The following is a 26,380-nucleotide window of genomic DNA, read 5'->3' as shown; positions in this document are numbered from 1 at the left end:
CAGCAACCGGAGACTGTTAATGTGGGTTTTTTTAAGTCTTGAGAAATCTCTTTCCTGAATATCTTAAAGATGGGCTATAAGCCAGCCAGACCTTCTCAACGTAGGAACCAGGATGCTGTGTCAAAGCCAGAACGTAGGGCTTCCCTGGTGGCGCAGTGGTTGAGAATCTGCCTGCCAATGCAGGGGACACGGGTTCGAGCCCTGGTCTGGGAAGATCCCACATGCCGCGGAGCAACTAGACCCGTGAGCCACAACTACTGAGCCTGCGCGTCTGGAGCCTGTGCTCCGCAACAAGAGAGGCCGCGATAGTGAGAGGCCCGCGCACCGCGATGAAGAGTGGCCCCCACTTGCCGCAACTAGAGAAAGCCCTCGCACAGAAACGAAGACCCAACACAGCCATAAATAAATAAATAAATAGAAATTTAAAAAAAAAAAAAAAAAAGCCAGAGCGTACTCCTGTGAATTTTAATTCCAGCAAGTGGTGACAGGTGTTTCTGGAAACAGAGGTGTGTTTGAGAACCAAAGTAAACAAACCGTGGCTTCTTCCAGTAAGGGGTGCAGGCTCTGTGCTGTGGGCATCCGAGTAAGGGCAGTGCTTCCCAGGCTTACTTAACAGAACCTTCCCAAAGAAATACCTTCTAAAGGTCAAGGGCCACATTTTGGGAAGCTCTCCCACAGAGAACTGAAAATATATACATATGCGTATATGTATATGTACACTATACATGCATCTACGTATACACATCTGTGATTTCACCCCCAGTTAGTGTTTGATGTATTACATATAGTCTTCCCATACAAAATTTTTGAAAAGAAACAATGCTTTAAAAAACAATTTTAAAGCCTTTTTTAGGCTACCACTAGCATGTCATGATCCTCTTTCTATTGTTACATATTTTATTTTCTTTTTAGCGTACTTATTTATTTATTTTAATTTTTATTTTATATTGGTGTATAGCTGATTTACAATGTTGTGTTAGTTTCAGCAAAATGGTTCAGTTATACGTATACATATATCCGTTCTTTTTCAGATTCTTTTCCCATATAGGTTATTATGGAATATTGAGTAGAGTTCCCTGTGTTATATAGTAGGTCCTTGTTGGTTATCTATTTTATATATAGTAGTGTGTATATGTTAATCCCAAACTCCTAATGTATTCCTACCCCCCACCCCGCTTTCCCCTTTGGTAACCATCAGTTTCTTTTCAAAGTCTGTGAGTCCATTTCTGTTTTGTAAATAAGTTCATTTGTATCATCTTTTTAGATTCCACATATAAGTGGAATATATAAGTGATATCATATGATAATTGTCTTTCTGTGTCTGACTTACTTCACTTAGCATGATAATCTCTAGGTCCATCCATGTTGCTGCAAATGGCATTATTTCATTCTTTTTTATGGCTGAGTAATATTCCATTGTATATGTGTACCCTATATACCTTGGTATATATACCATTCCTTTATCCATTCCTCTGTCGGTGGAAATTTAGGTTGCTTCCATGTCCTGGCTGTTGTAAATAGTGCTGCAGTGAACATCGGGGTGCATGTATCTTTTCAAATTATGGTTTTCTCCAGATATATGCCCAGGAGTGGGATTTGCTGGATCATACGGTAGTTTTATTTTTAGTATTTTAAGGAACCGCCATACTAGCAGTATATCATGATCCTCTATCCATCGTTACATATTTCTTTTAGAGCATTATTCTTAACGGAGTCACAGTAATTCATCCGACAGTTGAGCCATCATTTGGTCCTTCACCTTTGGACTTAGGGAACATTCGTAATGAAATAGTGAAAGAAGGCTGGAGTGAGCATCTTTGTGTGTGCATCTTTGAGGGACTTATGACTCATGCTTTTCTAAGGCTGGGTCCCCAGAAGGAGCCTAACTAGATCAAACGTTATAGACTTTTTGAGGAATTTAATTCGTGTCAATTCAATGCTCTCCAGAAGAGTGATGCCCTCTGCCCACCCCTCCCCCCCAAGCATCCTGCCTTTCTCTCCATCCTTCACCGCGTCCCCCTCCCTCCCTTGAAGCCAGTCCTTGAGTCCAGGACTCATGATTCTATGGCACCGCTTTGATCAGGTCACTTTTCTCCTCAGAAACCTGCTCTATCCGCCAGGTTTCTCCGGAGAAACAGAACCAACTGTGTGTGTGTGTGTGTGTGTGTGTGTGTGTGTGTGTGTGTGTGTGCATGCGCATGCGCGCACACGCACACAGACACATGTACAGGGAGAAAGATTTATTGCAAGAAACTGGCTCATGTGATAGTGAGGGCTGGCAACTCTGAAATCTGTAGGGCAGGCCGGAGGCTGGAGACTCAGATGGAAGTCAGCACCGCAGTCTTGAGGCAGAATACCGCCAGGAAACCTGGGGTTTCTCCTCCTAAGACATTCAGCTGATTGGGTGTGGTCCACCCACATTGTTGAGTGCAATCGTCACTTAAAAGCAACGGATTGTAGATGAGGTTAACCGTTCACAGCAACATCTAGACATGTGTTTGATTAAATCACTGGGCTTCACAGCCTGGACAAGTGGACACATGATATTGGCCATCATACCTGCCTTGGCTCCAATTGCCAGGAGAATTCATCCCAGCAGAAGCCACCAGCTGTCTGTCCTTGCAGGCGGGGTCGGGGGTGAGGAGGCTGCATTTCATTGGGTCCCTTTGCCTTTTAAGGGATAGTCTCCCTGGATAAGTATTACTACCAAATGGCATCTTGAACGACTTCAGTATTTCCTGGCGTCACATGGGCCTCACATTTTCGGTCCCCTGCCTGGCTCCTGTGACTTGGTACTTTCACACACCGGACCCAGTCCGCCCTCCAGCCCCCTCCTCCCTATAGGAATCCTATACTTGAGCCAGACTGATCACCCCACAAAGGCTCCTGCCCTGTACCATGTCGTTGACCTCGCTTATGCCTTTCTCTCCACCTGGAGCGGCCCTCATCCCATGTGGTTAAATGAGTGACCACACCCACTGCCTGCCTTTCCTCGCCCCTCGCTGTGCCTTCGTCCCAGCAGAAGGTCTGGCCAAATACGGTGACCCCAGGGCTTGAGCAGTGAGGTCCAGTCCTGTCCTCAGGTGGGATGACACCGGACAGCACCAACCCGTACCCTGGCCTGGGGACACCATGCCTGCCCTCTGGGGTCTCACTGCCTAGAGGGAGACAGGCAACGCCGAAAACTGCTGGATAATGTCGTACATGCCAAACGGCAGCAAGAAGAGGGGAACAGAGAAACCAAGGGAGGCTTCATCAAGGAGAGAAGGGAGCACCAGGCAGGAAGTTGGCGGGCCAGGGAGAGGGGTGCCATGGAGAGAGGGGCGGTTTGTGCAGAGCTATGGAAGAGGGACCCACCGTGACACGCTACCGTGTGTTTCACTGCTGCTGAAGACCAACATTCAAGGCTGGAATTAGCAGGGAGTGAGAAACTCATGGGTCTGAAATTTTCCCTAATGGGCAAGTCAGCCCGCCACAGTTCCATGGAGCTGGTTCATGATGTGATTCCTGGGTCAGAAACAAAGAAAAGCTCTTACCTGCGGCAGTAGCAGTGCCCCCAGTTTCCAGGGTGATGCGGTTGAGGCCAGGTGACATCCACACACGCAGCGGGCTACATGACAGTAGAGGAGCCCCACGCTCAGGGAACCCGAAACTTCAGTGATGGGCAGAAAGCACTTTATCTCGGCTGCCTCTCTGGTCCAAGGCTGCTCGCCCTGCAGGCCCTCCTGGAAAGATAATCGGACATAAAGGCAGTTGAGCCTCTGCTGGAAAGCCGTGCAGATGCAAGAGACCAATGAAGAATCGTTTCCCAGCAAGAGGAAGGAAGACAGGACAGACGGCCCCTTGCCTCAAGTCTCCAGCCTCAATTCTGGAGAGTCCAGAACCTTCCTGACTCAGGCTCAGAGGGGCAGCTGGGGAGGAAATAGAAGAGCAGTTTGTGAAGGCAGAGAAGATTTCCTGGAGACCCTGTGGCCACGAGGGGCTGAGGTTGCCGGGCGTCCAGTGTGATGGGCCCTCTGTCTGCCAGGCCCCCGCCAGCTCAGCCAGGACACCAGCCGGCAGCCCCTCGTGCATCTTTCACCCAGTCGTCTTCCTGACAGTGTGGATGTTAGATTGCTACCACTTCATAACAAACGACCACAAATTTAGTGGCTTAAAGTCATGCAAATTCCTTATCTTACAGTTCTGGGCGTCAGAAGTCCAAAGTGGGTGGAGACGTCTGCATTCCTTCTAGAGGCTCCGCGGGAGCCCATCTGCTTGCCTTTTCCAGCTTCTGGAAGCTGCCCTCTTACCCTGGCTCGTGGCTCTGCATCACTCTGACCTCTGCATCTGCCATCACATCTTCTCTGACTCCAGCCCCCCAGTGGTACGGCCACAGTGGGGTCCCAGAGTCACCAGTTCCAGGTATCAGAACATGGACAGCTTTGGGGAGCTTTTATCTGTCTTCCTCATTATCCTTTTCTCTTTAGAGATTGTGGCCCCATCATCGACCCCCCCACCCGAATCGTGGCCCTGCCTACATGTTTTCCTCCATCCACGTGTGGTGCTTGTGGGTACATCCCAACCTGGGGTGAGGATGAGCCATCTCTTGGCAGGAAGACCATGTATAGTCAGGAGGTGGAGGGGGGATCCTAGGCTAGAATGAGGGCAGTGAGCGGGAAGGCTGGGTCAAACTCTGCCATAACATTGGCCACCCAGAGCCTCACCTTTCTCACTTAAATAAAAAACTGAGAATAACAATACTTGCCCTGTCTACCCACTAGATTGTTGTGCAGCTCAAATGAGAAATTCCTAGGGATACGTTTCTGAACCATATACGACGTTTAAGATGTTGCCACTCTGTCACATTTTTTAAATTTATTTTATTGGAGTATAGTTGATTTACAATGTTGTGTTAGTTTCAGGTGTACAGCAAAGTGATTCAGAGATATATATACATACATATATATATATATATATATATACACACACACACACACACACACACACACACACACACATATTCCTTTCCATACTCTTTCCATTATGGTTTATTACAGGATATTGAATATGTTTCCCTGTGCTATACAGTAGCAACCTTGTTGCTTATCCATCCTATATATAATAGTTTGCATCCGCTAATCACAAACTCCCTGTATGTCACATTTTTATAGCTCTAGTGTCCCCTGCATTTGACTGAGAGCTTCTCTGTGTGTCAAGATTGGGGTAAAATGTTGACCACTTGCCAGGCAGATGCCACACCTCCTAGTTCCAAGCCACCAAGTCATTAGCGAGAGCTTTTCCTGTAGAAATGCATGACTTCTGCTTTGAAACGACTTGCTCGTGAAAATATGTGGATGGTGGAAGATGTAATGTTTCCGTCTGCTGAAAGTTCTGCAGTTTTTTGCAGGGCAATTATCTGTATAAAATACTTTTTTTTCTTTTAAGTAGAATCCTATCACTAATGAAACCGTATTTTGAACATGAAATTGTTACAAAGAAGAAAAAAATGTCATTATCCAGAAAAGCAGCAATAGCTCACACATTTGATGGTCTAAATAGAGTATTCCTTCTCTAGGGGAGATGAAAGTGATCCCCTCATATCAGTCTATGAAATTATTTGAGAATTGCGTTTTAATCCCTGGAACGAGGAAGGGAAATGGAACCCTAACGTAGGTTCCAGGCATGGGAAGTCAAATCTGAAATGTAGAGACAGGGTATATAGGCTATCACGCCTAGTCACTAATCCAAAAGAAATATGAAAAAAGAAGAGTTGTTTTAATGTTGGAAAAAGGCAGCTTGAAAGGTAAGGCTTCCTTCCTGCAGTTTCCCCTGGTGCCCTTTTCCCCGATCACATTTGCTAGATGTCCATTTCTGTAAGTTTTCCCTCTAGAACAAACCTATCATTTTTCACCACAGGATATTTCCAGCCTCAATCAGTGCCAAATTCAATTGGCTTCTGATCTCATCGCTGGAAGTTATAGATGCAGATATTATTTGCACTGCGGTTAATCATGGAGCAATCAAACTTTGGCTTTTCCACTGTAATTTCCTCTGCCAGCTAATTTAATTAATCACCCCCAGCTCAGCTCTTCCAGCTGCGACCAGCAGGGTCATTAATTAGGCATGCGGCTGCAGTAGCTCACAGACCAGGTCCTGCTTCGAGGCTGCTGCCCATGTGATCTCTCAGGGAGGGAGAGCTTTTCCCAAGCACCCAGGCGGATGAGGGCTGGGGGAACATTGCTCCATCCCCTCCAGAAAGGAAGATGATTCCCACCAGGCCCATCAGGGGCAAACAACCTACCTGCAGTGGTGTTTGGATTAGGAGACTTACCAAGTTTAAAGAAGCAAGAATGGGTGGACCTAGAAATTATCATACTAAGTGAAGTAAGTCAGACAGAGAAAGACAGATATCCTATGACATCGCTTGGGGAATCTAAAATAAGTGATACAAATGAACTTATTTACAAAACAGACTCACAGAGAACGAACTTATGGTAAAGTTCGGGTGGGGGGAGGGGAGGGGGAGGGGGAGGGATAGATTGGGAGTTTGGGATTGACATGTACACACGGCTGTATTTAAAATAGATAACGAACAAGGACCTACTGTATAGCACAGGGAACTCTGCTCAATATTCTGTAGTAACCTAAACGGGAAAAGAACTTGAAAAAGAATACATACACGTATACGTATAACTGAATCACTTTGCTGTACACCTGAAACTAACCCAACATTGTTAATCAACTATACTCCAATATAAAATAAAAATTTTTTAAATAAGTAAATAAAGAAGCAAGGAGGCCTCACCTTCTAGACCGGCCAACTCGGTGAATTTACGGGAAGCGGTGATTGACAGGGAGCTTTCCGTCTTGGGTTTTCAGTCAGCCTGTGCGTTCCCCATAACATGTGCGGAGGTGAGTTTGTCATATGTAAGTGTTGTTTCCCGTGCAGGCCTATCACATTGATAATGTGACGTTGGAGGCTGACTTTTGTCCTAAGGGAAAGGTTAAAGGATTGTTTTCGTTTGGTCATAATGAAGTGACTTTTTTGGTCTGTACCCATCAAGGGATGCCTGAGTGCTTCAAGTAATTCTCCTTTGAAGAGAAGAAGACACACACGCTTTGCCTTGAAGAAACTATTTTCAGCAATTACTAGCTTACCTTTGCTGAGCAGAGAATACCCATTACTAAGAAATCACCAGAATTCCATGTAATTGTGTGTATGTGTGTGTGCATGCATACATAGAGATATGATCACCCCAATTTGGGAAGCTTTCTTACAATTACTCTTCAACAGAGAAATAGAGTTTCTTTTCTTATAATTTTGTGGGGTTTTTTTTAACTTAATGTATTACATAGGAAGATTTTTATAAGTACTTTAAAGAAACTGGATATTAAGTCTGATCTTGTACAAAAGGATAAACTGATGAACGGGTGTTTTCAGGAGTTGTAATAAATCATCCTAGAACAAGGAAGGCCTCTTCTGAGGCCTGAGATCCTATCCAATGCCCTGCCCTCAATTAAATGAATCAGAGAGATAAATGTGTGTGCGTGTGTGTGTGTGTGTGCATGCACACACACACATGCACACACACAAAGGTTCTAGTTGAGGGGGAGCAGGGCGGTCCAGCTCAGTAATTCAAGGGATAATAAGGACGCATTGTATGCCAGGTGGAAGAAAATGTTTAGGACTCGCAAAGTCTGTAGGTTGGACCTGTCTGTCTGTTGAGCCGGGCAGGAAGCACCCGTCATAAAAGCCCGTGGCCTGTAAACACCAAACTTCCCTCCCGTCGGGGGGGTGTAGGACTGGGAGGTCCCAGCAGGTAGTGGCTGTAACTCGCTTTAGTTGTGTCTTCCTGAAGAAGAGGTGTCTGCCCAGCTACCATAAACCTAAACAAGCGCATTCAGTCTGGACGGCCAGCCCCGTGACCCGCTGGCATATTAACATTTAAACGCATGGTCCGTTCATTCATTTCACACTGTAAGGATCATTCTGGAATGAATTCTAAGCGGAGGTTTTTTTCCCTAACATTCCCGCTCTGTTATGAGACTATGGAAGATTCTCGAGCATTGCAAAACAGCCGTGATACAAAGGGCTCCTGCATGTTTCTGTGCTAAAAAAAAAAAAAAAGTAGCAGGGAAAAAAAAAAAAAGATTTATTTTTCAGTCATTTTCCTCTAGAGAAACCTCTCTTTGGGTCTAAGTAATTAAAAACTCTGAATTCAAAAAAAAACCCTCTGAACTCTGAGACAAATCTATTCATCACTCCAATATCAATTGTAAGAATTTTGTTTACTCACTTCCATTGTTGCTGCTCTAGTGCTGACCTCACAGCCGAGCCTCAGTTTCCACCCATCCCCCGTTTCCCCACACCTGGAACCACAGACCCGGTCCCAGGTGGTGGTACCAGCTCACGTAGATCCCAGAGCTCACTCGTGCTGCTTCCTTTTCCTCATTTCTCTCTGCCTCATTCCCTGACCATCCATAAAAAGAAACCCAGCTCTAAAGAGAGCCGGGGGTGGGGGGATGCTGCTGGAAGAGGGGGTAGGCAGGCCTGGGCGTGGCCAGGCCCCTGCAGTGGCCCCCGAGGGCACCCTGTGGTTTTCCAGGCCTGGAGAGTGGTCCTGCTCCATGGGCCACCCCAGGATGTGGCCCGGCCAGCTTCCTTTGTGAAAGCGTGCCAGCCTGGGAGGAGGGCTCCCGGCGGGGACAATGGCTGTCCGTCAGGGATAACAAATCCCGAATCCTGGCCTTGGGTTCACTGGGCTCGGTGGGGCGGGGTGATGGCCGAAACCCTGATGTCAGTTGTCCTGTCTCTGCTCTTCTGGCAGCCTTGGAGCAGGACTGCATCTTTAAAACCTGCCCTCATCTCCCTCCCCCCTTTTTTTTCTTCCTCCCGCTTAGAAACAGGCTCTGACAGTCCAAATGTTGGAAATAATTGGATTCTAAATTCTAATTCATCTGTAAAATATTCAGTGATTACATTAGCCTAATAGATATTATTTCTTACGTGGCTGCATAATTCTACCCTGATCGGATCTCAGTGGCACTCACGTGCCCCCCGATTTACTGTTGACGTGCGGTTCTCAGAGGCAAGACATAACTGCTTCCTTCAGCCTATTTTCCCAGGTTAAAAGTTAAACTGATTTATGCTTCAAGGATAGGGCCTCCCGGCTCAAGTGCAGTTGCAAGGTGTATATTATTCTTTAAGAAGCGCAGTAGAAGAAAAATATTATTTTATGTAATTTTGAATCCTCTCTTTCTTCTCATAACTGGGAGAGACACTGACCTTTGAAGCCCTTTGGGCAGCACTTTTCTTGTAGGTCATGTAGGTTTTTTAAACAGTTGGAAATTCTATCACAGTAAGACTTTGTCACTCGTAACATAGATCTTGTAAGTGTGAACATGGTCCAAAAATTGTAAATCTTCTTAAGGTACAGTTTCAGCTCGGGCATCTTTATTCTTTATAGAATTCTGCGTCGGAAATGAGGGAGTGAGGGAGGGCCGGGACCCCAGAGTTCTAGCTTAGGCGCATCGTCTGCCTTCCATTCTTTAGCCTCGTTTCTTTATTTCTTTGCCCGAGTTTAATTTCTTCAAGTATGTGCCTCCCCTCTCCCCTCCCCCACCCCCTGCCCTGCCCCCTCCAAAAATCTGCAAATAAAATTCATGGCTCCCTCCCTGGTTCAGTAGCTGGAAACAGCTGGTGGGTTTTGTGTAGCCACTGAACCAGTGGGGGGAAAAGTTTTGGCAAATACTCGGGAAACCCAGGACAGAGGAGGTAGGTAAACTCAGGAAACTGTCTTCATGAGTAAATGAAGGAAACAAAGGCCGCTCAGCAGGAACAGAAGGGACACACACTCCCTCTGAATAGCTCCCTAAAAACAGAGCTGAAAAGGAAGAAGGCCCGTTTGCTTCTGGGAATCCAATAAATTGTTTCAGGAAGTGAAAGTCTGTCCCGGCTAATGGAGCTGTGATTGACAGCGCTTCTCATTATGGAGCCCATCAGGGGATGGGGGCGTTCGTTGCTGTTTAGGGGCGAAGTGGGAGTGTGAGGGAGCCCAGGTGGGAGTGTCCGTCTGCACCCCGACACCCCCTCCAAGGAAGACCACCAGCAGAGCGAAGGGCACCCTTCAGGAGCATTGCCCTTTCACCTGGTGACATCTTCCTTGGCGTGGCTCAGGAGTCCACCCCACGTCTTCCCCAGAGCCTGCCCTGCCCCCCACGGTTCCTGCTGAAAGGGGGGTCGGGGGTGGGGAGTAGGGACAGGACCAGTGTGAGGTTCTGGACAGGGATCCTCCCGGGCGTGATAGCATGATCACCTGGTATCTGTAAAGGATTTCTTCTGTGAACCTGTGGTGTAGTGGGAAGTCGGTTAAGGCAGTTACGGGGCATCTTCTGTTAGGTGACAACAGAGCCATAGCCGTCCTCTTTGTCCAGGAAGGACCAGATCAGGGGAGGAGGTGGGCTTCAGTGAACACAGACTGATTGATCATTATCCAGGACTCCGGAATGGGCTCTGGCCGGAGGTGGGAGGCCAGCCATCTTTGTGGGGAGGGGGTATTTGTGTGGTTGAGATCCCCCTTCTAGAAGCTTGAAGGTGTGCAGAGACCTTGAGGGCTGGTCAGCCTTCACAGAAGGCAAGTGACTGTACATGGCAAGTCAGATAAAACATCAGCACCAAGCCCCGGCCAGGGTTAGGGAAGGCATGTGAGACACGCTCTGTGTCCCCTGGCCTGAGGGACGGGTCAGAAAGGCCTGGTTTTCCGGTTTGTTGATGTGCTGATTGGGCAGGATTCCCCGCTGGAGCAAGAGAGACCCTCAGCCTCCATAACTGTCATTTCCAGAAAGGTGGGGAGCTACTCCAGTGTCCTTTCATTTTGGACTTCACCCATGCTGGTCACCCTCTCCTGGGTCCCAGCCTTGACAGAGAGTTACCCCTCCACAAGCAGTTGGGGGCGGTGGGGGGGGCAAAGGGGGTGTTGTCAGGGGAGATAACACATTTCCTCTACCCTCTTAGGTTCAGTACCTGGGGGCCTGTGAATTAAATTGACAACAGACAGAATGACAAGAGAAAAGGCATACAAATTTATTAATTTTTAATTTTACATGCATGGGGGCATCCAAGAAAGAAGTGAATACCAAAAGGATGGTGAGATTTGAGAGCTTATATACTAACCGTCTTCATAACAGAAAGGGAAGGGGAGAAAGGCCGCTTATGGGAAAACAAACAACTTTTAGGAAAGATCACTGGGCCCTTAGGAGACTAGATGAGAACCGTGATAGCTTGTGACGAAGTTTGTATGGGTGTGGTGCCAACTTCTCATCGCTCCTGGGGTAAGAGTCCCTCCTCCCTGGTCGATGAAACTCCCAGGGAGGGGATTTACAGCCATTGAGCTCTTTTTTATGGAGGAACTGTTTGTAGGCAGATACAGGTAGCTCAGAGAAAGCCTTTTCCTGCATTTGTTGACTCTCAGATATCTTCAGTTCAAAATAATCCTTCTGCCTGAGTGGCATATTTTGATCTCCTATGCAGGGAATTAGGTCTCTTTGGACAGTGCTGTGAAGGAGTCTCTGACGCCAGCTCTGCTGGAAAACCAAAAGGCCCATTAAGCAAGGACACATGTGGAGTCTGGGCCTGGTGTTGCCACTGTCTGTGACACCATCTTGAAACACCAGCCGCTTCTGATACGCATGTTAGTGGGCTGGCGTGTCCCAAGAGGCTGCCTTTACTCTTGGGTTAGTGGATGGTAGGTATATCGTGAGGTTGGTGCCTCTGTGAACTTAAGTATTTGTTTGAGTGATTCACAGGCTGCCCACCAATTGTAGATGCTCTAATATTTACTGATGCATTTTGTGTTCTTAAGCTGCAGGAAATAGAGTTCCTTTTTCATCTGGGTTTAGCTACACTTTAAATTTAGTAAACTAAATCCAGGGCTGTCCATGTAGTTGAAAACGAAGAACACATTGATTCTCTCTCTTATGCAGTTTGTTGGCTCCTGTGAATCACGTTACCACAGCCTATACCACAAAGGTAGTTCTTTTCCCATTGGGAGGTATTTATTTATCTGTCTGTCTCTATTCACCTGTAGCCCAGAACCTGACACAGTGCGGTACCTCACTCCTAGTGAGTGCTCGATTGACATTTCTTGAAAGAATGAATGCTTAATAGGGCATTAGATGATGGTGGTAATCAAATCAGATTCAGAGAACTCACTTCAAGTAAGGGGAAGAAGGATTCTATGTTTCAAAGTATAGAGGTGGAAGGGAGCTGACATTCATCCCTTGAGGGAATGGAAAAAGGAGGGGCGGAGACCGTACTTGGGGTGCTGTGAAGAGCAGCAAGTGTCCAGGAGGAGAGGGTGCAAGCCAGACCAGTGATGCGGGCAGCGGCAGCTAAGTCCACTTTGTGCATTTCCACACAGCTGGCTTTTTCTCAGAGAGCGTGCACTTCTGTGAATTTTTTTTTCCTTCAAAGAAAACATACAAAATTAAAGTCAGCCCAGTCCACTGCTTTAATGCAAAGAGCAAACTTCCATGCTGTTTCCCTGGGCAGGTCTACATGTTTCCTCACTGTTGCGAAAAGGGCGTATTTACCTCTGTGCCTCCTGGTCCCCCAGTCGCCAGGACTGTGTTCCAGCAGATGTACTGCCCAGTGACCACGAGGTGGAGATGGATGCCCACTAGGCCTTGGATGCTAGCATATGACTAAGTGGTGCCTGACTAAATAATAACATAGTGATACCAGTAAACCCTGCGGTTCCCCTGAGGGCCTGTGTCTGGTGGGGAAACCCAGAGTCTGGAATGAATTTGTTCTATGTAGATTTCATGCTCATGTCAAGTCCTTGTTTCCCACTGGAGAACAAAGAGGAGTTTGCATAGAAGAAAAGGGAGGTGGTTTAACCAGAAGGGCCGTCTGAAAATTACAGATTCCTGTACAGTCAGCATTAATATGCTGCTTTTCCAACATATAAAGGGGGATTGAATTGCAAGAGTGTCGGTGATAAAGGGTGCATTTGTGGAATGATAACCTGATTGGCGTCCCTGCCTTTTGAATGGCTGACGAGGTCTAATTGGCATATAACGCCCTATAAATTTATTAGCGGGCCTCGCCTCTCATTGGTGGACCTTCTACTGTTAACCACCAAGAAATTACCAATTTTCAGGAGCTAGTCACTCAAGTCGCACTATAACTGGGTTTAAAAAAAAGAAAAATCCACGCCACTCATGTTATAAATCAGGCTTATGCCTCATACTGCAGGGCTCCGGCAGCAAGTTAGTCACTTGGGTAGGGGAGTTTGGGGCAAGTGGGTTGCCCGTGTTTACCGGGAAGCCCCACTGCCCCCCACTTCTCCGCTCAGCCGTTGCCTGCCCCAGGGCCCCCGCTGCTCAGGCCACCGCCGGGCTGGGTAGAAATTGCAGTTTTGTGGCCGTTCTCGTCCAGCGCTTTGATGTTCTCAGGGATACTTTCAACCCCCGGGCATATCACGCAAAGAGGACACATCCACCCTCTTATTTCGGGAGCAAAATAGAAATATGCAGGATCAGACATAATTATTTCAATTACTTCTCTCTGGTGTTCGAGACACACACTCAAGAGTCACAAATTAGAAAATAATATTCACATGTTTCTTCTAATGGGTAACAGATTAGAGGCATTTTATCTTTTAAAATAATTTCCAAATGTGCCCCGGAGAGTCTGGGAAGGGGCGGGAGAGAGGTGTGGAAACGTAGACACGGCTTTTCCAGGCTAGCCAGAGGCCCCCGTTGGAGCCAAGACCTGGGGACGGCCGTGTGCAGGAGGCGCGTCTGCAATGTGCTCTCGGTTGTTCAGACTTGTGTTATTTTCATCCCTTTTTTTCTACTGGAAACTAGCAGAGACGGGGCTGCACATTTTCTCACTGACCACCGTGTAAACTCAATCCTCGCTTGTTGATGTACATGTGAACCCCCTTTTTGATCCCCGCGTGCCACCTCTTCAGCCGTGCTTTCTACCCACACCCCGCCCCCCACATTGGCGTGTCTCTACTCATTTTTCTGTCCCATCAAATTCCTGAAGCTAATCTGTGCCCCTCAGTCTGCCCAGGAGTGTCAGAGGGGATGAAGACAGAGGCTGCAGTGGCCCCAGGCCCCCAGGGCACCGTGTTCTGAGGCAGGGATATCATGTCCCTCTAAATCATAAGGGCCCTCACAGTGCCTTTTTCATAATGGAATTGGTTTTTGTCAATTCTTGTTTTGAAACATTGATTTCTTCTACTCTGGAAAACAGGTGGGCAGTTTCTTCTAGAACGAAACACACAAGTCCCACACGACCCGGCAGCAGCTGTACCCCATGGCATTCATCCCAGAGAAAGAAGGCTTACGTTCACACAAAGACCTTTTAACGAATGTTCACGCAGTTTTATTTGTAACAGCCCAGAATAGGAGACGTCCTTCAGCGGGTGATCCGGTTAAGCAAGCTGGGACACACCCGTGCCGTGGAATAGTACTCAGCAATGCAAAGGAGTGAGCAGTGACACACACAACAGCTTGGATGGGTCATCAGAGAATTACACTGAGTGAATAAAGCCCATCCCCAAAGACTACAGGCCACATGATTCCATTTACAAAACATTCTTAAAATGGCAAAATTATGGACACGGAACAGACGAGTGGTTGCCAGGGCGTTGGGGATGCAGAGGATGGGCAGGAGGGAGGTGGGTATGGTTATAAAAGGGCAGCCAGAGGGACCCTTGTAAGGGAAATGCTCCTTATCTTGACTGTGGAGGTAGATACGGAAACTTACCTTTAATGAGATTGCATAGAACTAAATCCATACGCACGAATACGAACTGCAAGTAAAATGGGAAATCTGAACGCGATGGCTGGATTGTGTCGATAGCAAGATATCTTGATCATTATATTGTGCTGTAGTTTTTCAGTATGCTACCATTGGGGGACACTAGGTAAGGGGTGCATGGGATCTCTCGGTATTTCTTCTAACTACGTGTGAATCTACAGTTCTATCAAATTTTAAGTTATAAAAACAAAGCAAAATCAATGGTGGCTTCCGTAAAAAAGAATCAAGACTCCTTAAGGAAACAGCTTATTCCAGATCTGAGAAAGTAGGATGGACCTAGGACATCCTGCTGTGCCAGAAAGCAAGAGGCCGACAGGGCGTAAGGGTGACGTGTCAGATAGAACAGCACGCAGCACACAGGGGCTCCCACTGGCCAAACTGGAACAATTAAAGAATCAAAAAGCATAATGTCGATAATAGTTTATATGACACACTTAGTTTTTTAAAGTCTAAGAATCTACAGTGATACTCCAGAAGGGGGCAGGGGGGTACCTCTTCTTTATAGAAGATGCCAACTAATAAACAGAAAGAATGAGAGAATCGGAAAAGCTCTGTCTTGTAACTGAGAATGTAATAATTGATCAGCGATCATCAAGTGATGCCACAGCACTTGGGGGGGAAAGGCCTTAGAGGAACAGGAGATTCACCAGCTCGAGGTATCCACCCCCAGATCACTTGTTAGTTTTAAGAGGAAGAAGGTTCCAGAGAGAGGACAGGGCCAGGGGCCCTGCTTTAACCCTGTGCTCAGACTTGGCCTTGGGACCACCCCCAGTCTGCACCTCCTGATGTGACAGAGGAGAACGTGCCACCTGTGTAGTATTCACAACAGAAATATGTGACCTGAATCAAATCAGACAAAACAGGGTGGGGGACCTTCTACCGTAGAAATAGCTTGGAGTCCTTGAAACAATCAATATAATGAAAGACCAAAAAGGGGAGGGAGCTGTTTGTTAGATTAGAGGAGATGAAAGAAATGGGGTAACCAAGTGCATCACATCCTCATTGACTGACTTCTGAATTGGAAGAAAAATTCAACTCTAGAGGACATTTTGGGATCATTTGGGGAAAACCGAATATAGACCACATATTAGCAATAATAATGTTATATTTTTTTTGAGGTCCTGGAGTTATAATAGTATGAGCCATCAAAAGGCAGGCATGAAATGTCGGAGACTCACACAGTGGTATCTGTGTGAGGGAACAAGAGAGCATTCCGATTCTGGATTTTATCTTTAATTGTGGTAAAATACATATAACATCAAATTTACTGTTTTAGTCAATGTTAAGTGTACAGTCCAGTGGCAGTAAGTACATTCACATTGTCATGCAGCCATCACCACCATTCTCTCCAAATCTTTTTCATCTTCCCAAACTGAAACTCTGTCCCAATTAAACAGTAACTCCCATCCCCTCTCCCCGAGTCCTTGAAAGCCACCCTTCTACCTTCTGCTGCTATGAATTTGGCCACTCTCGGGACCTCATGTAAGAGGAATCATACAATATTTTTTGCGTGCAGCTGGCTTATTTCACTTAGCATCATGTCCTCAAGGTTCATAAATGTTGCAGCCAATATCAGAATTCCCTTCATTTTTAAGGCTGAATAATATTCCACTGCATAGATAGACTACATTTTGTTCATCTGTCGATGAACCTTTGAGTTGCACCTCTTGGCTATTGTGAGTAATGCCGTGAACACAGGTGTACAAATATCCCTTTCAGTTCTTCTGGCTATAAACCCAGAATTGGAATTGCTGGATCCTGCAGTCATTCTGTTTCGTTTTTTGAGGCGCCTCCATACTATTTTCCCAGGGTCTGGATTTTTGACACATTTAAAATAGAGTGTTGGCTGTCTCGATGAAATGCTTTTTTTCTAAAAGCCTTTTTAAAGTCTCTCAAACATCCTCACGCACAAGGACAGATTGGAAAGCCCAGAGCATGGGCTTGAGAGCAGAGACTCGCCCTGGTCTCCTGGCTGCCCCAGCGAGCGGTCCCGCCTTGGACAAAACCATCCGCAGAAAGGGACTGGGTGATGGGACTTCCCAGTTACGTCAGGTTGTAAAATATATTTGGGGGATAGATGTGGTAGTAGCTGGTTCTTAACTTTGCCAAGTTAGGAAATTAAATAAATCATTTACTATCACCATGATTTCGTGAAAGGACATGTTAGCATCCAGAAGGCAGAAAGAATGTAGCATCAGAAAAAGGCCTGCCTTAAAAATTTAAAAATCTAGCTTTATGGAAACCCCACTACAGTGAATTGGCGACAGCTTTGCCACCAACTGATACTTGAAAGCAACTGGCCTGTCCTGGGCCAGCTAGAGAATTTATGGGGCTCAGTAGAGAATAAAACTGTGTGGCCCTTGTCCAGTAATTATCAGGAATTTCAAGACAGCACCCTTAGACCATTACACCAAGCACAGACCCCTTCTGAGCTCAGGGTCCAGCTGCAGAGCTTGCACCCAGGTGAAGCCGGCATCGGGCTAGTGAACCCCTGAGGTCTTCTTCATGCCACTGTGCTAAGATTCCCTCTCCAGGAAAAAGCAGAGCAGATAGACTCGAGTGTCGCCATTAATGTTTTAATGTCTTAATATCAAAGACAATGCCATTGGGCAAGTTAAACTCTGTGTCAATTGTGGAAAATAAAACATCTGACCAATTTCTGCCTTCTGATCCCATTAGATAGAAGTTTGGTGCTTTTAAGGAAGAAATTTAGCTTTAGCTTCTTTCATAGTAAATGCTTTCCTTGCTCCAGAGAATTCACGTATACACTTCTGATGAATCATTCTTGTGATCAGCCCCACCCCTTCACAACCAAATTTAGAAAAAAATACTACCTAGTGGATGTGTAGATTTGGGTCTGATATTTTTAACATTCACGATTAGCTGAGAATGAAAAACTAGCATTCTTCATTTGTTGGGTTTTCTCTAAGAGGGTCTCTAATCAAATTGCAGTTGTCATTACATTGGAACGGAATTCATCTTGGCCCGTGTGACCGGCTGCTGGCAAGTCATCCCCACTGTAAGGGATGTGTCAGTCCAGCTGACCCCTGATCATATTAGCGTCTTGCAGCATGTTTCTGTGTTTTCATATTTTGAAAAAAAATAACACGCAAATTTGTTTTAAATGCCCTTATCCATTTGCAAACCCTCTGAAATGCTTTTCCTCTTTTAAAATCTGTTTTGCTGTTGTTGTTATTGTTTTGTTTGTTTTGCCATTGAGGAACCATGTGATTCTTCCAATCCCCTGTGCGCACCCACCCCCAGAGAAAATTAAAAGGAAATCTACATTAAGGTGATTCTTTATTGTTTAAAATCAATCATCTTGTGTCTTAAAAAATAATAATATTACCAAAGACTGTAGTTCTTAAAGCCACTTGGCAGTTTTTTCTAGAAACCTACTCAAAACTCTCCATTGCTTTCCAAATGTGTAACCACTCCATAACCTACAGCCTCTCTCTCTCTCTCTCTCTCTCTCTCTCTCTCTCTCTGTGTGTGTGTTTAATGACCACTTAGCCAGCAGCCACCGGGTCATGCTTGGCCCTCTGCCCCACTCCATCCTGTCGCTCGATTTTTCTTTTAAGAACAGCTGTGGAGTTTTTGCTCCCTGGTGTTTAAAGGGCACTGGTGCACACCCAGCAAAGGCTTATATCCATTTTACAGTATTCCGAGTGGAGGAAAAGAGCCATTTCTCTTCCCTTATCTGTTTATGATGTGATATGTTCCAAAGCCGATCCCATCAGCCACTGTTATGGTGAACTTAATTCGCTGTGATGGGGGTCCTACCAACAGGGCTGTCGAGAGTGCCGCCGAGGTGCGTCCCGTTTCATGCCACATTACGCAGAATCTAGGACCGCCTCACTTGACTGGCTCAGGCTCCCTCTCACTTGGCACAGATTTATCGGGATTTATGCTTTAAAACAGTTGTCCGCCTTTTTTCTAATGTTGAACTACAGAAACATCCAGTGTGTGTGTGGCTCCTGCAGCTTAGCTAGGGTTACTATGTAAAAACACACAATTTGCAAACTAACTCACAAACCTAATTTATCAGACTAGCTTTGCACGTAACAATAAAGGCGTCTGTGCTAAAATTCCAACGAGATGACCTGTGTCTGTGAGTGGAAATGACAAGGAGGAAGCAGAGAGACAAGAAGAGAGTCTGTGAGTGGAGGAGGGGTGCTATGGCCGTGTTTCCCCTTAACTTCCTATGTCTTCTTGTCTTATTTTACGATAGATTAGAAAATAGGGGGAAATTGTGAAAACTTCAAAATAAAAAATATTTTCAATAAAAATATTGAAAATAAAAACCATTGAAAATTTTAAAAATTGAAAAAAATGTTGAAAATATTTCAGCTGCTTCTGGAACAATCTGACGTTCTGCCTTTTTCTACTGGCATAACCTGCTTCCGAAAATGATTCCCCTAAGAGTTAGACTTTCTCTAAATTGCTCTCAGCGCCCCCCACTCTGCTTCCTCCCCACTCCACCTGCCGCCTACACCGGCCTCTGGGTTCCCTGTCCACTGCCCCCAGCTCTGTCCGTTGCTCCCTGAAGACAGCCCTCCACCCCTGCCCTGCCTCCCCTTGACCCATACCCACCTTTTCTAACCTGGTGGCCTCCTGAGTGGACAGTTACAGGGTTGACACGGGTGGGCTCTGGGGGCTGTGGTTCCAGGGACCGCAAATAAATGCAGCAGGTTCTTTCATTCTGGAATGAATTTCCCATGAGCGGAGCCTGGGAAAGCAGTGCAGAGCGCTCGCAGCAGGCCAGTGGGTGAGGGAGACTCTCCGGGCCGCTCGCCGGGGCAGTGGTGCCACCTCTGGGGGTCACGGTGCTGGTGGCAGCAGGACAGCATCCAGTGGAGAGACCCCTCGGCTGCATCTCTGCCTCGTCTGGGAGTGGCCCGAGGTTGAGCTGGTCCCGAACAAGGTGGTTGAAAGCTATGAGTCAGTGGCTGCCCTCGGTGCTACTCAATGTACAGATGTATTTGTCCAGACGGAAAACTCAGCGGAGGCATTCCATTGCACAGACCCGGTAAGCGGGGGGACGTCTGGCCCTACTGTGCGGGGCTCACCCAGTCCCAGGGGGGCAGCGAGCACCTTCCATCCATCATTTACCTCCCAAGCAGTTGCTCCGGGGGGCCTTGAACTTCAGAACCTTCAGCCTCTCCAGAGGGGAAACCGAGATCATGGAGAGGATGAGTGCAGCCCCGCTCCCCGAAAGGCCCAGGTCTCTTTTTCCCTGCGAGCACCGGCACATCGCAGGCACCTAACAGGTTGTGGAACTTGAGCCGGGTTTTGTGCATTAATTCGTCTAATGCCTCCTCACGTCCAGGCCAGCGCGAGCCGGTGACCCAGCCTGACATCTCCTTTATTCCTGCTTTGAGGTTCCGAAGCAAAATCCTCCTAGGTTGCCTCAGATCTTTAGAGGGGTGATGTTGCATTTGCGTCACTGCTTGTACCCTGGGATATATTCCCACTCAGCCCGGTCAGGTTCCAAACAGGCAGGTGCTGGGAGATGCCCGGTGCTCATGACAACAAAGCCACGCGGGCCCCAGGCCTCCACCGGGACCTCGGACTAAGGTGTGGGGGGAGACCAGCGCCCTTATCCTCACCTTCTGGGACGGCGCGGGGCCTCCACCTGAGCACAAACTCTCGCTCCTGGGCTGCCGGGGCCGGAATCTGCCCACCCACCCCCAGCCCCTGCTACCTGGCACACTTCACTGTGACTCGCCGAAGTAATAAGCCTAATGCAGTTGACTTTATTTAATTAATAATGATCCTGTTCTGTTCCTCCAAGCTCATAAAGCACCCTGCAGGTTGGCAAAAACACTCATAATATTGATCCGAAGTCAGGCAGGATGTTTATTTTGTCTTTGCCCCGTGAGCATAAATCCTTGTTCATTGCCTCCTGCTCTCTGCATGTGGGATTTACAGTGGCCAGTTCCTTAAAAGCTTTTGGTAATTAAGGAATAAATAGCCATCAGTCTTTGTTGGCTGCCCTCCCCCATCCCGAGGCCGGCCCCCTTGGCAACGCGGCCGGGGGAGAAAGCATGCGTGCCGGGGCTCGCAGTGGGCCGGGGTCTTCCCCTGCAGAGAGAGGAAGCCCCTCTGTTTTCCTAACATATTGTTCCAGCCCCCTCTACCATGCCTCCCCTCCCAGTTCCTGTTTTGCTTGAGGCCGAAAGACGCTTGGGAAATTCCTTGCTGCTAGCTAGCGCTTTCTTTCCTCTTCCTGGCCTCTTGGGTCACCATTTAAAGCCGTGCAGGTCTCCTCCAGTTTCTCCTCCTCATCCCTGAGGACATTCCTCCACTCCGGTATACTTTGCTACAAAATCTCCTTTGAAATCACTGTTGAGAGACTTCCCTGGAGGTCCAGTGCTTAAGGCTCCACGCTTCCAATGCAGGGGGCGCGGGTTCGATCCCTGGTCAGGAAACTAAGATCCCACATGCCGCGCGGGGCGGCCAAATAAATAAATAAAGTCACTACTGAAAAATCCTTTCCCACCCCCTGAGGGGGAAAGAAAAAAGATGTTTCTGGAAGGAGCAGTGTGAATAGCACCCAAAAAGCTCTTGGCCTTGTAACATTTGGGAGGAGGGTCTCCCATCAAAATGAACACATTAGACTTGACACTGAGGGGGCTTTTGGGAAAGGCCATTCCTGCCCAGCGTCTTAGCCAGAGAAAGCCTCGTTTGTGGAGATGGGAAGGCTGACCACTCCTCACGTCACCCCAAAATATCGTCCATCCTGCCTCCACGATGGGCCCCTTGAGGACCAGGGGGCGTCTGGCCACGGCTCCCGGATCTGCTCCTGGGGGCCACAGAACAGTGCTGAAAGCCAGTCAGAAGCTTTGTGGTCATTTGCTAAAATGGTCTTTGCTGGGAATCCAGCGCATTAACCTTGTTACCCTTGGCCGCCTGCTGGGCCCTCCCTGCCAGACCCCAAACACAGCTGGTGGCAGCCGAGTGTGGCTGCGTCCTTGTGGCCCTCCAGTGGACAGAGGAGGGGCCACCGACCGCATCAAGACGGCGTTTCTCTAAGGGGGGGTGGCCCGGGTCTCGTGCGGCTCCAACTCAGCCTCAGCTTTCCCGAAGGGTCTGTGAGACCCGCCCTGCCCTTTGCTCCTTGCTGACAGCACACATTTGCGGTGCTCCAGTGACGTCATGGCCACCAACGGGGACAGGTGTCCCCCGGGACCCGGCTGCTAGAGAGGCTGCTGTCCTGAGCGCTGACATCTGCATTGGCTTCCGTTCCACTCAGCCTCCCCCACACACATTGGTGATTTCCTTTCTCTTCATTCTGCATTTGTTGTTATTCCCAAATAATTTTGGTAAGAAAAACAATGGGAGAGAAAAACCCTCCCTCCCGCTGATCTAGACAGGTTGTCTAGATCAGCACTCTCCTCTGCAAGGATGGAGAAGTTCTAGATCCCGTCATAGAGACGCTCTAGATCATCTGCACTGCCCGAGACAGGCGCCGCCAGCCCTGGCGCCACTGAGTACTTTACCTGTGTGACGCGTCTAAAGGAGCGGGACTTGTTGTTTTATCTGGATTAATTTAAACACCTGTGCGTGGCTCATGCTGCCCCCGGGGTGGTACAGCTCTAGATTCTCCAAAGCGACGCACACTTGACCCATCACCACGTGGTGAGATGGTTGAAGAGGACGGGCGGGTGGAGTGCTGGGGACTCAGCTGGAATCCCACAACCCAGGCGACGCCCTTCCAGATGGGATCAAGTTTCCTTATTCGGGAGGTGGCAGAGCCCGGAGGAAGAGCTCAGGCAGTGACCGCCGGGGACAGCCGCTCGGCCGTCACGGGTTGGGGACCCAGTAAGACCGTCTTTACCTTCTAAAATGTGGGGGAATGATGGCAGGACCTACGCCACCAGGTGTTGTCAGAATGAAACCAGATAATTACTCGGCCCAGCGGCTAACACATCAGAAGGACTTAATAAACCTTAGCTCTGAAGCTACTGGGGATTTTCCTAGTGTGTGTAACGGAGTCCAGCTGTTTTACCAGCGACCTGTCCATGGTCGATCACCGCATGCCCATTGCTTGGCTCATGCCGAATGGTAAATAAAGGTCAAGGAAGGATGAGAAAGGCTTAAAGTTTACTATAAAACTGCAAACAGGGCTTCCCTCGTGGCATAGTGGTTGAGAGTCTGCCTGCCAATGCAGGGGACACGGGTTCGAGCCCTGGTCTGGGAAGATCCCACATGCCGCAGAGCAGCTGGGCCCGTGAGCCACAACTACTGAGCCTGCGCATCTGGAGCCTGTGCTCTGTAACAAGAGAGGCCGCAATAGTGAGAGGCCTGCGCACCGCGATGAAGAGTGGCCCCTGCTTGCCGCAACTGGAGAAAGCCCTCGCACAGAAACGAAGACCCAACACAGCCAAAAAAATAAAATAAATAAAGAATTATTTTAAAAAAAAAACTGCAAACAAAGATTGACATATACACAGTACTATATATAAAACAGATAACTAATAAGGACCTACTATATAGCACAGGGAACTCTACTCAGTACTCTGTAATGACCTATATGGGATAAGAATCTAAAAAAGAGTGGATATGGGTATATGCATAGTGGATTCACTGTGCTATACACCTGAAACTAACACAACACTGTAAATCAACTATACTCCAATAAAAATTTTGAAAAAACAAAGAAAAAGAAAGAAAAATACCTAAAAACGCCCCCCCCCCAAAAAACAGCAAACATTGTTGAGGACAACATCCTAGTCAATTCACATGGCCAAGGCATCCCGCTGCGGCTTTTCTGCTCACTGGGCTAAGAAGGCACTGGTCCCCGTATCAGGCAGGCTGAAGTGCTAGGGACACCCAACCCTTCCCGTGACACCCTTCAGTTACTTGAGGGCAGATGAACCCTCACAATGGGTTGCTGTCTTTGTCCCCACTGTAATCAGGTACAGTGCTGTCACGTGGCTGGTCTTGCCTCAGTGGCATCCTTGGCTCCTGGATGCCCGCAGACCTCACCTGGCTCGCCACTGACCCACGTGTTTCCCCAGAGCTGAGCACCACAGTGGTCTTCCAGCGCCTGGCACAGCGGCCCTCGCCCCAGGACTGGCCCCCGGGACTCACGATGGAACCCAGCCCAGCCCACATGTGGGTCGTGGCCACAGAGCTTGGAATGAAGCTCTACTTCCCCACAACCCTGAACTCCCACGTTTTCTTCTGCAAACGTAAATGTTCATTTCTGACCCCTCATCTTCTCTTCTCGACACTAACCTTGATTCTGTCATGGTCTGAGCTAGCCGTCCTCGACGTGTGAGCGTCACCTGGTTTATATTAATCGGCCCCGGGAGCTGCTGGCACCGCAGTGGACGGGAGGGGACCAGAGTCAGCCTCGCTCACATTCAGGCACGCGTGGACTAGAAAGCCCTCCCACCCTCTCCGTCCGGTCCCCACGGGCTGGGAGAGCCCAACATCCGTCCTTCTCCAGAGAGGAGCTGCAGCCGGTCCGCAGGCCAGTCTTGAAGCCCAGCGCCGTCTGGGGGCCTGATCCCCAGTCCCCAGCTGGGGCCACGTCCGTCCACAGCCCTGTCAGCCTGGATGGTGTGGGATTCCTCAGGTCTTGGCATCCGGCCGTCCTAATTCAAAAAAGGAAAAGCCATGTCCGTCAATTCCAGACTCCACCCTTTTCCCCATCTTCTGAAGCTTGCCACATAAATGACCCATCGGGACTTCCCTGGTGGCGCAGTGGTTGACACTCTGCCTGCCAATGCAGGGAACACGGGTTCGAGCCCTGGTCTGGGAAGATCCCACATGCCGCGGAGCAACTAGGCCCGTGAGCCACAATTACTGAGCCTGCGCGTCTGGAGCCTGTGCTCCGCAACAAGAGAGGCCGCGATAGTGAGAGGCCTGCGCACCGTGATGAAGAGTGGCCCCCGCTCGCCGCAACTAGAGAAAGCCCTTGCCCAGAAACGAAGACCCAACACAGCCAAAAATAAATTAATAAATTAATTAATAAAAATAAAATAAGGTACCACTTACTTTAAAAAAAAAAAAATGACCCATCTCTTTTCCTGAAGCCTTTCCTTTATGTCATGATTTCCCAAAACATGGCCACAATTCTGCTGTCACACATGCGTGGTGTTCAGCATTCGACATGTAGGTCACTCGTGAGAACATGGAGGGTGTTCCGGGGTCAGGAATCGTCAACAAAGCCGGTCACTGTTGTCACCATCGTCACTGTCACCAGCAGCACCATCACGGTAAGCGCTCCTGCAGCTTGCAGGCGGCACCTCCTCAGTGGGGCCTCGCAGTATTTACTGGTACTGGCAGTTGATTCCATTTGGCAGGCACTAAATCTGCGGGTTGCAGGTGAGATCTGCCCCAGGGATCACCTTTGGTGGAGCCTTGGCAGAGTCAACACCCTTCAAGGTCAAGTGTGGCAAAGCCTCATCTGTCCGGCTGCAGGCCTAGCAGACCAGCTGAGCCCGGCAGACCCCACAGGACCCTGGACTCACGGCTTCCGAGACCTGGGCCCCAGGCTCACACCCCAGGCGGTTTCCTGGGCCCAGAGGGCATGGACAGCTACCTAGAAAGGGTTTCATCTTAGGCAAGAAGGAGAGAAAATATCTACTATTGTGCCTTCGATTGTATCTTGTCTTTCTCTTTGGGGGGATTGGGTTGGTATCTTTCTTCTGATTAGTGGTCCGTTCTCTCATTTTCCCTGGTCCCGTGCAGTTGATTTATTTCAAGGTGTGTCAGCACAGGGCTCAAATGAGGAGCCGGGCCTCCTCCTTTCTGCTGATGGCCGGCCGTGCCAATAATTCATTTTTTAGCTCATTAGCTAACGGAGGCTGTGAGCCGCGGGCCTCCAGGGGACTGGAATGAGGTGAGGTGATCTACTGCCAGCTACGCTGCTCTTGAACTGGCCTTCCTTGGGGAAGAAGAAAGGCTGGGCCGAGACAAGCCGGGAATCCCAGAAGCAAGATTGGGACGTCAGAGTCACCATTAGGGTATCTGTGCTTTGGCATCATGGTTTCTTGGGGCGAATGGTTTTAGACAGAATATTCTCGCAGAAAAGGAATCATTATCAGAGTATCCATCTTTCACACGGTAACTGTTGGCACAGAAACCAAGTGGAAACAATGGACCATGTGGCTGTCCAGTGTATTGGTCAGACCAGCTGTCATAACAAAATACCATAGACGGGGGTAGAGGAGGTGGAGGGGTTAAATGATAGAAGTTTATTTTCTCGCAGCTCCGGAGGCTGAAAGTCCAAGGTCAGGGTGTCGGCAGGGTTGCTTTCTGTTGAGGCCTCTTCCTGGCCTGCAGACCCACCTACCGGCTGTGTCCTCTCCTCTGTGCACGAGGAGAAAGAGGTCCCAGCTGTCTCTTCCCCTTCTTATACGGACCAGGACTGTGACCTTGGTCAACCTCGATTACTTCCTAAATGCTCTGTCTTCAAATACAGTCACATTGGGTGGGGTAGGGCTTCAGCACATGAATTTGGGGGGGACACAGTTCAGTCCATAACATCCAGGAAGGCTTTAGATGCCTCAAGGCCACGGGCAGAGGCCAACCAGACTTGGCCCCGGTGGT

General features: G+C 48.3%; 1 protein-coding gene and 1 long non-coding RNA gene across 11 annotated transcripts in view; both read left to right on the top strand.

The window, feature by feature from the left end:
• The window catches only part of LOC309630410, a 30,022-nt gene extending 5,214 nt beyond the window's left edge, over positions 1-24,808 (top strand). Inside the window, exon 2 of the long non-coding RNA XR_014245651.1 lies at positions 18,036-24,808. This is a non-coding gene — a long non-coding RNA (uncharacterized lncRNA). The remainder of the gene's footprint in view (positions 1-18,035) is intronic.
• AGAP1 (ArfGAP with GTPase domain, ankyrin repeat and PH domain 1) overlaps positions 1-26,380 on the top strand; it is a 551,343-nt gene that overhangs the window by 509,883 nt on the left and 15,080 nt on the right. The window lies entirely within an intron of this gene.

Source organism: Balaenoptera borealis (genome assembly GCF_965194805.1).
Source record: "Balaenoptera borealis genome assembly, chromosome: 6".
In the NCBI taxonomy this organism is placed as follows: Eukaryota; Metazoa; Chordata; class Mammalia; order Artiodactyla; family Balaenopteridae; genus Balaenoptera; species Balaenoptera borealis.
This window is presented reverse-complemented; position numbering and strand designations above follow the sequence as displayed.